Below are 14,858 nucleotides of genomic sequence, written 5' to 3'. Positions count from 1 at the left end.
ACTTGCTCTTGAAGAATGGCGATATCTTCTGGAGGGAGCTCTCCATCCTGTTTGTGTGTACACTGACCACAAGAATCTTCTGTACCTCCAGACAGCCCAGCGCCTGAATCCCAGGCAAGCCCGGTGGTCTTTGTTCTTCTCCCGCTTTGACTTGCTGATTCATTTTCGTCCGGCAGACAAGAATGTCAAGGCTGATGCTCTGTCCCGTTCGTCAGATGTTGTTGGAGTTGAACCAGTTCCTCGGCACATAATTTCTCCTGATCAGCTTGTTGTTGCAGCTCCGGTGGACCTTCGGCAGCTGCCTCCTGGCAAGACGTATGTTAGACCTGCTCTCAGGAAGAGGATTCTGTCTTGGGGACATTCTTCTCGTCTGGCTGGGCACCCTGGGGTGCAGCGCTCCTTGGCCCTCATCTCCCGCTATTACTGGTGGCCAGACCTGGTCAAAGATGTTCGGGAGTTTGTGGGATCCTGCTCCTCCTGTGCCCGCAATAAAGCCTCTCGTCTCAAACCGGCTGGACTGTTACTCCCGTTGCCGATACCCAGTCGCCCGTGGTCTCACGTGGCAATGGACTTTGTTACTGATTTGCCTGTCTCCTCGGGCAATACTGTCATCTGGGTGGTGACGGACCGGTTTTCCAAAATGTCCCATTTTGTTCCCCTTCCAGGTCTTCCGTCTTCTCCACAGCTTGCCAGTTTGTTCTTCAAACATATCTTCCGTCTGCATGGCCTTCCGCTTCACATTGTGTCCGATCGAGGAGTCCAGTTTGTCTCTAAATTCTGGCGTTCTTTATGTAACCAACTGCAGGTCATCCTTGACTTTTCTTCTGCTTACCACCCTCAGTCGAATGGTCAAGTAGAGAGGGTGAACCAGACTTTGGGCTGCTACTTGCGCCACTTCGTCTCAGCCCGTCAAGACAATTGGACTGACCTTCTACCTTGGGCTGAGTTCTCTTACAATTCTCTGGACTCGGGATCTACTGGTTCGGCTCCGTTCTTCATGGTCTATGGACGTATTCCTCGCCCACCTCTCCCGCTGTCTACTCCCTCTGTTGTCCCTGCGGTGGAGGATCTGGTGCAGGATCTCAAGGCTGTTTGGGACCAGACCCGCCAGTCCCTTCTACGAGCTTCAGACCCTACCAAGACCCAGGCTGATAAAAGACGTCGAGCTCCTCCTGTCTTCTCTCCTGGTGACAAAGTATGGCTATCCTCCAGATACGTCCGGCTTAAGATACCCAGCTATAAACTTGGGCCCCGGTTCCTTGGCCCCTTTGAGGTAATCAAGCGCATTAATCAAGTGGCATACAAGCTCCGCCTTCCTCCATCTATGCGCATCCCGAACTCCTTTCATGTATCCCTCCTGAAGCCAGTTGTCTTGAACCGCTTCACCCAGCAATCCCCTCCTCCGGCTCCTGAGGCTGATTCTCCAGATGTATATGAAGTCAAGGAGGTTCTGGACATGAAGTTCGTAAGGGGTAAGCGGTTCTTCCTTGTAGATTGGAAGGGGTTCGGGCCTGAGGAGAGATCCTGGGAGCCTGAAGAGAATATTTTTGATCGGACTCTCCTCCAGAGGTTTCTTGGGACCAAGAAGAAGAGGGGGAGGCCGAAGGGGGGGGGGGGTACTGTCACGGGCACCCCCGCGATCCATACCACGGATCGCGGGTGCACCCGTGCCTCCGTTGCGGGCACCCCCGCGATCCATATTGCGGATCGCGGGTGCACCCGTGCCTCCCTCCGCTGCCCCAGTGCTGCTCCGGTGCACTCACCTCTCCTGGCTCCCGCTCCCGTCCGGACTGGGTCTCGCGCGGCCCCGCTCCCTAGGGCGCGCGCGCGGCACTGCCTCAAGATTTAAAGGGCCAGCGCACAGGTGATTAGTATTGGTCATTTCCTGTTTTGTATATAACCCTTTGTTTCCCATCATTCCCTGCCGGATCTTTGTGCCTCTTAGCCTTAGAGAAAGCTTCCTAGCGAGTATTGCTGTGTTCCTGCGTATTCCTGTATTCCTGCGTTCCAGTGTATTCCTGTGTGTTCCCGTTCCTGAGTCCTGTGTTGCCGTGTTACCTGTGTTCCTCCCTGTTGCTGTGTGCCTGTGTTCCCGTTCCCTCCTGCCTGGACCTCCTGTTGCTGACCCCGGACTTGAACCTGACGTTGCATCTCTGCCACCTGCCCTGACCCCGTGCCTGGACCCGACTACGAGTTTGTCATCCGTTAAGGTACCTCGACCTCGGCTGCCACCGTGGGTTAGTCACACCTGGGAACGACCTAGTGGTATCCTGCCGCAGCAAGTCCAACCCGCTTTGCGGCGGGCTCTGGTGAAAACCAGGTGCCGCTAGGCTCCGGTTCCGGGTGTTGGCTAGTTACATCTCCCGCGGTGGTCCAGAGGATCCACTGATCCTAACACAGGATTTAGCTTCATTGGGAGTTTTAGCCAAAGAGTACCTACTGCCCAATGGAAAATGGGTCATTACTCCGCAGTATTCTTAATAAAGAAGCTCAACAGATCTCACAGATTACTTAAATCTCAAGTTCCTAAACAACTGGATCAGATACAGGCAGTTTAAAATGGATAGTGTAAATCAAAATGCCTACATGTGCACCCTAGACTTGAAGGATGCGTATTATCACATCCGTATTATCTCAGATAGTACTGAGATTTGCAGTAGTGTCCCCCAGATGGCAGCCTTCATCATTACCAGTTTGTCGCCCTTTCATCAGCCCCCCGGATTTTAATATAAGTAATTGTAGAAGTTATGGCAGCTCTAAGGGAACAAGACCACCAAATTTTTCCATATTTAGACAATTTCTTGATAATAGCGGATACAAGACCAGCATTAATCCAGAGCAGAGACTTTTGCATAAAGTTCCTGAAAGACTTAGGTTAGATCATCAATAAAGAGAAATTTCCAGTCTTGTTCCAGAGATGAAGAAAGTGTTCTTGGGGGTGCTCCTGGATTCAACCTCTCAAAAATCCTTAATCCCAGATCCCAGGAAGAAGAACCTGATAGTCCAAATAAATCTGATCTCTCCAGTCAGGTCTGCTCCATCAGAAGAGATATGTGATTACAGAAAAAAATGCCGGCTACAATACAGTAGGGCAAGTTTACTTACCTGGTCGCTGGAGTACACAGAAAGTGTATTTAATCATGCAATTGTGCGCCCGATACCATGAATGAGTCGTTTCCCCGCTCAGGCCTGCGACACAATATGAAAGTTAAAACACGCGCTCAGTCCGAATCAATCTGACCGACCGACGACAGGACCCCCTAATCAGTGTTGCATGGAAGCCAGTGCAGCTGCGCCACAAAAAGGGTCATGTGCGCCACAATATCAGTTCACACACTTCTTAAATGCCTGTGCAAGCCTTTTTAGCCTCAAAAACGATGCACAGTTCAACAAATGTGCGAGCGCGACCTTTAGTAAATGAACCCCTCGCGTGGAGTCCATTTAAGACTTTTCCAGAACTGGCTGCTAAAGAGCTGGAATTGTCGAGAACAATCACTAGACAAAGTAATCAGGATTTCGCCCGAAGATCACGCTCATATGGTGGAGACAGTGGCCAGTAAACTGCCTCCAAAAACGCCAGCCTCCAAGGTTGGGGAGCAAAACTCCCCAACGGGTATGTATAGGAGACATGGCCCCCCACGGTCAAAAAAGAGTCCTCAAATCTATGAGAACCTCTGGCAGTATGGAAAGCCCTCAAAGCCTCAGCTCATCAGTGTCATGTGAGATACTTGTGCGCCAGCGTAGAGGCCCTGATAAATATGCCCCATTGTCATTATTGTAGCGTAAGGAAATGGGGGCACCAGGTCAGAAAAACTTCCTCAGATCTCAGATGATATTCAGATGTCCTCTCAATTTCGACCTGCTATCTCCAAATAAAGAAAATACCAAAAATTCAAGAACAAAGGGATGCAATAGTAACCCAAATGAACAAATCTTTATTGAATATACACAGCATACAAAGGATAAAATCATCTAAAAAATGTAACCTATGTGTTACATTGAACACTGTGCTCCTGAGCGTACTAAGCAGGGCTACAGTGATACTCCCCTCCAAACTGCCTGTATATACTCAAATACAATAGATCAGATAAAGGCAAGAGAAAAAGCTAACAACAAAGGTGTGCACGGGTCCCCAAACAATTGCTATACTGACAATGACATAATAACAAGTACATGAATAGCAGCAATGTCCAGCAACAATGGCGGAAAACAAAATGCAAAGTGTAGCAGCAATAAATGGAAAAAGGTGGAGAATAAAAACCACATGAAAGGGGTGGACTGTGATAGTTCAAAAAGAGTAAAGAGTAGCGATATCTCACAACTGGTAGAAGGCAGAGTGGGGGGAGGCAGGACCCCATGCATTTCATCACCGATGTGACTTCCTCAGGGGTAGACCGGTAGAAGAAAATCTTGCGGCAGACTATCTAAACCAACACCAGATAGATCCCAACGAATGGGCCTTGAATTGGGAGGTCTTTCAGGACATTATCAGGAAGTGGGGCAAGCCTCAGCAAGAACTCGATAACAGCTTACAATCAGTCACAGGGTATAGAGGCCTTGAGTCAGAACTGAATTTTCCATTTAGGATAAGCTTTTCCTCCTTTATGTCTGATTTCTCTTCAGAAGTTAGAAACATTGAAATGAAGGATCATCCTGATGTCCCATGGTGGCCAAATAATATTGGGTTTCACCTACTCCAGAAGCTGGCCATAGATCAGTCAATTCTACTTCCCCAACAGATTGGACTTATACAAAGGGCCAGTTCTTCATCCAGTCCCTTCCTTTCTGGGACTATCCGACAGGAATTTGAAAAGAGGATCTTAATGGCCAAGAGAATTTCTGCAAAGGTCAATATGACTCTAGAAACCAGTAACAATAGCCATATATAAAAAGATCTGGAAGAAATTCACATCCTGGGTAGGAAATCCTCCTCTGATCAAATCATCCCAACATAGGACTGGATATGGGGCTAAAACCCAACACCTTAAAAGTTACAGTCTCTGCCTTAAGTTCCTTTTTTGATTGTACCATAGAAAATCCATAGGTGAATCACAAGATTCTTTATGGAAGCCTCAAGAAGTAGGCCATTCCCTAAGACCCTGAACCCCTCAGTGTGATCTTTCTATAGTCTAAGGGGAATATTTATCATACGCCAGCGCTCGTGATAACCTGGCGCTATGACAACCCCGCCGCTGCATTTTCGCAGTGCAGTACATCAAGAGGTCTCAAGCTAGCGTAGAAATAAACACAGCCGGCCCCTTCCCGCCGCAGCCCGTCTTCGTTTTTGCGTTTTCATTTTTCACTCCCCACATTCAAAAATCTGTAACCTTTTTATTTTTCCATGTACAGAGCTGTGTAATGGCTTATTTTCTACGTAACAAATTGTACTTCATAGTGACGGTATTTAATATCCCATGACATGTACTGGGAAGTGGGAAAAAAATTCAAAATGCAGTGAAATTGGTAAAAAAACACATTTGTGCTGTATTCTTGTGGGGTTGGATTTTACGGATTTCACTGTGCGCCCCAAGTGACATGTCTACTTTATTCTTTGGGTCGGTACGATTATGGGCATACCAAATTTGTATAGGTGTTATAATGTTTTCATACATTTAAAAAAATTAAAACCTCCTGTACAAAATTTTTGGGGGGGATTTTGACAAGTTCTGTCGCTAATAACTTTTTCATACTTTGGTATATGGAGCTGTGGGTGGTGTCATTGTTTGCGGATTTTGATGAAGTTTACAATGCTATCATTTTTAGGACTGTAGGACCTTTTGGTCACTTTTTATAGAATTTTAAATTTTTTTTTAAATGGCAAAAAAGTGCCATTTTCGACTTTGGCCGCGATTTTCCGTTACGAGGTTGAACGCAGTGAAAAACCATTATCATATTTTGATAGATTGGGCATTTTCAGATGCGGAGATACCTAATGTGTTTACTGTTTATTTATATTTATATCAGTTCTAGCAAAAGGGGGGTGATTTGAATTTTTAGGTTTTTTTATTATAATTTTTTTTAAACTTTTTTTTTTTTTTTATTTTTACTATTTTTCAGACTTTACCCCTAGGGTATCTGTACGATCCTGTCATATACTGCTATACTACAGTGTGGATTTTACTCCCCATACATTACAATGTGCTGATAGCACATTGTAATGAATGGGTTAACCAGAAGTAGCTTCGGGTCTTCGTGGGGAGCGACGATCCCCAGAAAAATGGTGGCGCCCACGCGCCGCCATTTTTTTGAAGCCGCCGGCACCTTTGCCAGCGGCGATCTGCAGGAAAACACCCGCGATCGGTGCCAGCACCGATCGCGGGTGTTACCGGAAAGCCTTTGCTGCAATATGCAGCAAAAACTTACCGGCTATGGAGAGGGCTCAGCCCTCGAGCCCTCTCCATGCACCGGGACCCGACATGTGGCGTACTATTACGTCACATATCGGGAAGGGGTTAACATGTGAGTGCAGCGAGAGCGTCAGAATGGGGAAAGTAATACCCCATGCTGTGGGCCAGCATGGGCCAGCATGATGTGACGCAGAGGTCCATGTACTTACCTTCATAAGACATTACTACCCAAACCTCCAGAATGTTAGAAATATGTGCTTTGACGGAAGGTTTTACAGACAGTAGTCCCTCCATAAATTGATATTTGGTATATCCACATGGTTATGAAGACTTGAACTAGTACCTACCGGTTATTTCCATTTCCATGAGTCCACCATGACACCCTAATATTTCCCTCCCTTATTCACGTTGTTGTTCTGTCTAGTATTCCTTCAGTCATTTGTAAATACACTCAGTTTCCTGTCCCTACAGGGGGTCAGGGGTCATCCTCTATGTGGCCGTCATAGTGGACTCATGGACATGGTAGGGAGCGCAACGGCATGACGTAGTCACGCCGCACGGCCGCTCGTACCTTCCTCCCCTACCTCCCTGGGTTAGCCGCCACCGCTGAGCTGGAGACATGTGCCTCTCCCCGACGGCATCGTTCCTGTGGAGCAGCGACTGAGCGACTGAGCGCCCGGAAGTCCAGCGACACCCGCCGCAACGGTGCCGCTTGCTGGGCGATGGTGTGCGGCAGATGCTTCGCTTGATCGCAGCGTACCCCGAGATCCCTGCTGTGAGGTCGGCAAGTTGAGCAGCCCCTTAGACCCCTGGCTCGGAGAAGCGCCACCTGGTGGCTGAAAGTGAAAGGTGCGCCGTGGGAACGACGTGCCCTGAACTGGTGCCACGAGAACGGCGCTGCCGGTCCGAGGGGAAAAGTTTGCTGGATGCTGGGGCCTAGTTCCCTAGACCTCTACTAGACTCTTTACGGAGGATACGCAGCGGTGAGACTGAGGGCTTTACTGAGGGCTGGTCATCTCGTTGGAGTGGTGAGAACTATCTGCTTCCTTTATGGCTTCCTAATATCTAACTACTGCTTAATATATTACCTGGAGTGCTGCAACACTCTCCCTCTCTTAAGCCTTAAATTACATCCTCACCTATCTTCGCAAGCAGCTGGCATACCTTCATATACCCGAACTCTATCTTTTTATATATCAGCTTTTGCTTGCTTGTCTGCTTGCTAAACTGTGGATTCTAGTAGTCTACATTATATCAGCTTTATGTCTTCCGCTAACTATTGTCCAACTCGGCCTAACCGCTCGGAACTGTGATCCGCATATATGAGTTTAGACATAACCTATTTGGACATATAGTAATATGTAGATATATACTAACTTGGCCGCAACTAATCCTTTCCTTCCTGGCTAAGCTACAAGCATCAGTTCCGCGCTGACTCGCTTGCCAACTCTGGATTCTGCCTATCTACAGTCTACTTGTTGCATGTCCTTTGCTAATTTATGATTAATTGTGCCTCATTTCTGTGAACCTTGGACTGCTTGTTTAAGTATAGATATAACTTATTAAGCCTTGCGCACTTTGCTACTTGCTTGTCGCAGGCCTTTGTCTATCAAATCCGGTGACTAAACTGTAAACTGTATTTAGCTGTTTTTCTCCATTTCCCTACGCATATTTATTTGTATGTTATTTCTTGCTATCTCAAGGTGATCGGGGTGTTATATCTAGCATATATATTTGTTATTGCTGTGTTTTCAGTCTGAACTGCAATGCCCCCCAAAAATTCAGCTAGAAAATCCCTAGGGTCATCCTCCCCAAAGGAAAAAGGGGGGGCGGGGAAAGGTGACAATTCAGCGAAGATAGACAAACTTTGGAAATCTCCGATTCCTAAAACACGTACAGGCCTGAAAAACCATGGCTCTGAAGGCCAAGACCCTAAAAATAAAATACAGGGCTCAAGGTTTTCGGTATTAGATGGAGAACAACATGAGGAGGAGGAGCCGGTGGCTCAGGGAGACAGTGAGATGCTAAAGGAAATCCTTGCCTCCATAAAGGTCTGCAGTAATGCAATTGGAGAATTAACAGATCAGGTGGGGGCGTTGAGAGGGGATGTCTCCCTGCTTAGAGAGGACCTCAACAAGGTCAGAGATAAACAGAAATTGGTTGAGGAAAAAATATTAAAAATTGAAAAGGAGGTGGGCGCAGTGAAAAAAACGACTTCCTTTTTAGAAAAGGAGAATGAGGCCCTCAAAAATAGATTGGCGGACATGGAAGATAGATCTAGAAGAGCTAATTTGAGATTAATAGGAGTTCCGGAGAAAGCAGAGGGTGAGAACGCAGTGAATTTTGTTAAAGAGTGGCTCTTAGAGAAAATAGGAAGAGAGTACCTATCGGCTAATTTTGAAATTGAACGGGCTCATAGGATCCCTGCGGTGTCCAAAGTCCCCGGTAGTTCCCCTCGAACAATTATATGTAAAACACTTCTCTCTAGAGATAGGGACATGATTCTGCGACGTGCACGGGATATTAAAGATCTTACAATTCAAGGAGAAAAAATTGCACTGTATCCCGATTTCTCCAGGGACACCCTACAAAAAAGGAAAAGCTTCATCGAAGTTAAAAAAAGATTAAGAGAGAAAGGTATCATCTACTCTCTTTTGCATCCTGCGAAATTAAGAATTTTGTATCAGAATCAATCCCACTTCTTTAATACCCCTGAACAAGTCTCCGATTGGATGGATTCGAAGGGTTTGTGACTTAAGTTTCACTAGCGAATATATGGTTGGCTGGCATCGGGGAGGGGGGGGAGGGGGGGGCGGGTAAGTGGCTCTAGTAGGAGGAGTTCTAGAATGATAGGACATACAGAAGGGGGGTGGGGGGGAGGACGACTGGAGCTGGAGGGGTTTTTTTTTTTTTTTTTTTTTCTTCTTTCTTTTTTTTTTTTTGTTGTTTTTTGTTTTTTTCTTTATTTCTAAATGACTGGCTCTATTAGGCTTATATCTTGGAATGTTAGAGGGCTGAAGGACCGCCTGAAACGATGTATCATCTTCAATTATATCTGTAAACAACTGCCTGCAATCATTATTTTATTAGAAACCCATCTGGTAAAGGACTCTTTATATTTAATTCAAAGAAGATGGGCAAACCAGACCTATAGTTCTGTTTTCTCTACATTCTCAAGGGGGGTCTCAATCTTGATCCACAACTCTATCAATTTTAAACTACTTAAATGTCAATGTGATCCCGATGGAAAATTCGTTTTTCTCTACGGTATTTTGGAGGGTACTAAATGTGTGGTGGCAGGGATATATATACCCCCGCCCTTCAGATATGACGTATTGCTAGCGCTTCTACGATTTATTGAGAAGGTGGGTGAATGCCCTGTTTTGCTTTTGGGGGACTTTAATGCCGTATTTTCTGATAAGGAAGATCGAATAGGGAGAAATCAGCCGGTGCAACTAGGATCTAGTGACACCCCCTTTGCTAGATTCTGCCAGGAAATAGGGTGGATAGATGTGTGGAGATCCCTGTACGGAGATAAGCTTGTATATTCATGTTTTAATCGCTCCCATAATTCCTTATCAAGGATAGACCTCGCACTGGTTAATACTCCAGCGATAAGATGGATCAAAAAAATGAGATATGACAATAGGTCAATCTCAGACCATTCTCCGCTGGTCTTGGAGCTTTTTGATGCTATCGCTCCGGTATGTAGATTTTGGAAACTTAACTCTCACTGGCTCTCCTTGATAACGAATGAAGATAAAATTAAGAAAGAGCTCTTTTATTTCATTTCTATTAATAGATCCATCGACAATCCCGGACTGCTATGGGATTCGGTAAAATCCTTTCTACGAGGAATATTGAATTCTGAAGTGATATACCTACGAATGCAATTTTTCAAACAGGAAAAACAGTTAAGAGAGACAGTGAAACATAGAGAAAAGGAGCTACAGGAGAATAGATCACAAACCACTCTGGAGAGATATATTCAATCTCAAGAGATGTATAATAAATATATGGCCCATAAAGCAACACAAAAATTATTTTTTTTGGATCAGTCAGCACATTGTGAAAGTGGCCTATTCACTAAAAAGCTTCTACAAAAAGTAAAGAAACAACAGGAGCTGAATAGAATTCAGGCAATTAAAAATAATTTTGGGGAAATAGTACATAGCCAGTATGAGATTAAAGAGGTATTCTTACAGCTCTTTCAAGGTATTTATTCTTCAGATCTTGATGCCACTGAAGAAAATATTAAACAATACTTAGATGGCATCAGCATTCCTAAACTCCCAGAAGAAAAGAGACTGCAGCTCTCCCACTCAATCACGGTTAAAGAGTTAGAAGAGACGCTATCCTCCACCAGACGTAATGTGTCCCCTGGATTGGATGGGCTGCCCGTGGAGATTTATGACAGATTTGGTTCCCTTCTCCTTCCTCTTATGATTGAGGTATGGGATGAATCGCAGGTAGTGGGTAGACTTCCTGAATCATGGTATGAGGCAGGTATAGCTCTAATTAGGAAAAAAAACAAAGATCCAGTTGAAGGGGAATCTTATCGTCCTATCTCTCTTTTGAATGCTGATGCCAAGCTGATGGCTAAATTGCTGACTAACAGATTAAAGTTAATTGTTCCGGCTTTGGTTCACAAAGATCAGTGTGGCTTTGTGGGAGGTCGCCATATTGGCACCAATATTCAGCGGTTGTATTCTAGCATACAGTTGGGCGGAGGGGGGTCTCGCTCCATCTTGTCGCTGGATGCCTCTAAGGCCTTTGACAGGGTGGAGTGGGACTTCCTATGGGAGGTACTGGATAGATTTGGACTGGGTAAGAGGTTTGTGCAGTGGGTTCGACTGTTTTATATCGATCCTAAGGCACGAATCAAGGTTAATGGTGACTTTTCTTCCTTTTTTTCCCTGACACGAGGTACAAGACAGGGTTGTCCCTTATCCCCCCTGCTCTTTGCTCTGTTTATCGAGCCCCTGGCCATAAAGATCAGGGCATGTGAAGAGATCAGAGGTGCAGGTGTCGGGGGTCCGGCGGATAAGATCATGCTTTATGCCGACGATATTCTTCTCTGCCTTAAGGATTCAGGCACATCAGTTCCGATGGTGCTCAGTAAGATCAATGAATTTGGAAGGTACTCGGGATTTGAAATTAACGTAAAAAAATCTGTATTGTTACCCTTAGATGAGAACTCGCTGGTCAATTTAGAATCCTTAGATCTGAGGGTCTCCCAATCTCTGGAGTATTTGGGCCTTGCGGTAAGCTCCAAGGTTAGTGATTATATTATTCTGAACCTGGTTCCCCTTCTGACGAAACTAAAACATAAGGTGAACACTTGGAGCTCTCTCCCGCTAAATCGAGCTGAGAGGGTTGTTTTGGTTAAGACCATATTACTGCCCCAAATTCTTTATGTATTGTGTAATTGCCCACGCTGGATTGACAAAAAATGGTTTGGACTTATCCGCTCCATTATTAATAAACTTCTATGGGGGAGGAAAAGGGTACGCATTAAGCAGGAAATCCTAATGAGAGACAAGAAGAAAGGGGGTCTTTCTCTCCCCTCTTTTTTTCATTATTTTCTGGCGGCCCAAACTCAATTTCTTGTAGAAAATAAGGAAAGCACCCTTTTCCTGGCATTATCTAGCAAAATTGGAAAATGATTTGAATCCATATTTGTGTTACTAGAGTCGGGACATTTGAGGGCCCGGGGTATGAAAAACATCCCGTTGGTTAGCCTTTTGTCAAATACTTGGAGAGAAGTGAAAAAGTTATTAAGGATTGAGGGTGGATTCACATTTACACCCCTTTGGGACAATCGTAACATTCCAGAATTTTGTAAAATGGAGGATGTTGAATTTTGGAAAAAAAGGGGAATTATTTCACTAGAGCAATTTGGGGTTAATGGGGATCTACCCTCATTTCAACACTGGGTTAATATGGGTTTTCTTAAAAATGTAGACATATTTAGGTATAGGCAATTATCACACGCTTATAAACACGAAACAAATAAGGTTGGTTTTAAGACTGAAAGGAGTAGGGAATTCACAAAATTATTAGAAACCGGAGTGACCTCTATTAAATTATCTAAATTGTATCGGTTTTTTCGAAAAGACCTAAACCAGGATTTGAGTCACTCCAGCCAAGTTAAGTGGGGGAATCAAGTTGGTTTTATCACTAAAGCACAATGGGGGGAGATATATGGAAATGTGGTTAGAAGCTCAATTAATTTAAATCACAGATGTACACAATTGAATATTTTGTATAGGATTTATTTTTCCCCACAGCTTTTGCATAGGATAGGATTAAAGGACAACTCTAATTGCACGAGGTGTAATAGATCCAATGCTGACATCCTCCATATTCTATGGGATTGTCCCACGATCGAGAAGTATTGGTCGGAGATATTTGAAACTATAGAGGGACGGGTAGGTTGCTCCCTAGAGCGAACGGCTACCCTTGGCCTACTGGGTTTAATCTCCCCTACCATAGGCCCAAGATCCAAGTCTGACCTGATTTTGAAGGTTCTCTTCCTAGCAAGATGGGTTCTGATTAAACATTGGAAAGATAGCATCGCTCCGGGGACGAGAGAATGGCAAAGTATATTGGAACGTACTAAGTCGTATGAATGTGCATTTGAAAAAAGATATAGAAGTAGTAGAAAACTTAAGCAGCTGTGGGATCAATGGGAGTCCGAAAAAAGCCAATAAATTTTTTCTTGTGGGGTTTTCTCTTTTTTTTTTTTTTTTTTTTTTTTTTTGTTGTTCAGCTCCAGCAGGGCTCAGGGGGAAGTTGTTGTATTTTTTCTTTGTTCTTTGGATAAATAATATTGGATAATGAGGGGGAGGGGATGTGGGATGAAAATAACATGACAATTGGATTCAATGTGGTTGTGGAAAAACATCAATAATGTAACACTGTTGAGTATGTCTCTTGTTCACTCTGTAAAAATTTCAATAAAAAAAGAAAGGAAAAAAAAAAAAAAAAATAGTGGACTCATGGAAATGGAATTACCGGTTGGTAGTAATTCAAGTATTTTAACACCGCATTTAATACACTTGCTTTTCATTCACACCAGGCCTTGGTCACGTGACACCAGGAAGCGGAAGTGGCTAATTGTTGATAATTTAGCCATTGTCACTTAGGGGCATTATATAAAGTGGTCACTTTGTCTACTGACAGTTTCAGTTCAGTCTCCAAAAATGAAGGGGTTGTACTTATTTATGTTGCGTATATATATATAGGATATGCTTATATTTATTGCAAATAAATACTATATATACACTCACCGGCCACTTTATTAGGTACACCTGTCCAACTGCTCGTTAACACTTAATTTCTAATCAGCCAATCACATGGCGGCAACTCAGTGCATTTAGGCATGTAGACATGGTCAAGACAATCTCCTGCAGTTCAATCCGAGCATCAGTATGGGGAAGAAAGGTGATTTGATGCCTTTGAACGTGGCATGGTTGTTGGTGCCAGAAGGGCTGGTCTGAGTATTTCAGAAACTGCTGATCTACTGGGAATTTCACGCACAACCATCTCTAGGGTTTACAGAGAATGGTCCGAAAAAGAAAAAACATCCAGTGAGCGGCAGTTCTGTGGGCGAAAATGCCTTGTTGATGCCAGAGGTCAGAGGAGAATGGGCAGACTGGTTCGAGCTGATAGAAAGGCAACAGTGACTCAAATCGCCACCCGTTACAACCAAGGTAGGCAGAAGAGCATCTCTGAACGCACAGTACGTCGAACTTTGAGGCAGATGGGCTACAGCAGCAGAAGACCACACCGGGTGCCACTCCTTTCAGCTAAGAACAGGAAACACCAGCACCTTGTTGTATCTATGCCACGAAGAATTGAGGCAGTTCTGAAGGCAAAAGGGGGTCCAACCCGTTACTAGCATGGTGTACCTAATAAAGTGGCCGGTGAGTGTATATGTTTTGGCAGTTTTGATTTCCATATAAATAACACCTTACACCTACCAAGTACCAAATCTACAAAATTGTAATAAAATGATGATACATAAAACTCATGTTTGATGTTATCTATAGAATCAGTAGAGATAAACATCTGATTTTATTATAATTATACACAGGACTAAGAATAATCATCTCTCAGATCCCAGGATTTTATCTTCTGATGATTAGAAGTTTCTTTCTTCCTTCTTATGATTTCTCATTATCAGACATCGATCTCATCTGTAAAGAGAAATGATCTGTAATGTAACGTTTAGGCTCTTATACTACAAATATTTATGTCCCAATATTCCTAACACTCAGAGGGGGAATTTGTGCTGCACAATGTGAGGGGGAACCAGACGTCTCATCATCCAACCTGTCACTCTAAGCGGCCCCCAGAATGCACTGCTCAGAGGATGCTGGGAGTTGTAGTTATGTTACAGCTGGAAATCCATAAACAGGACATGAGTAACTACAGGGGACACGGGTCCCGGGGAGATGTTATTTCAATAAAATACTGTTTAATCTGTGTGTGTTTTATTGCTTTTAT

General features: G+C 44.3%; 1 long non-coding RNA gene across 2 annotated transcripts in view; it reads right to left on the bottom strand.

The window, feature by feature from the left end:
* The window catches only part of LOC140065593 (uncharacterized), a 34,373-nt gene that overhangs the window by 16,669 nt on the left and 2,846 nt on the right, over window positions 1-14,858 (bottom strand). The window contains exon 5 of one of the 2 annotated variants that reach the window (XR_011847972.1): window positions 14,438-14,548. The exons of the other annotated variant lie outside the window; for it this stretch is intronic. This is a non-coding gene — a long non-coding RNA (uncharacterized lncRNA). Of the gene's footprint in view, window positions 1-14,437; window positions 14,549-14,858 lie in introns of those variants that run through there. 2 annotated transcript variants of the gene reach the window in all.

The sequence above is a fragment of the Engystomops pustulosus genome, chromosome 6, assembly GCF_040894005.1.
Source record: "Engystomops pustulosus chromosome 6, aEngPut4.maternal, whole genome shotgun sequence".
In the NCBI taxonomy this organism is placed as follows: Eukaryota; Metazoa; Chordata; class Amphibia; order Anura; family Leptodactylidae; genus Engystomops; species Engystomops pustulosus.
This window is presented reverse-complemented; position numbering and strand designations above follow the sequence as displayed.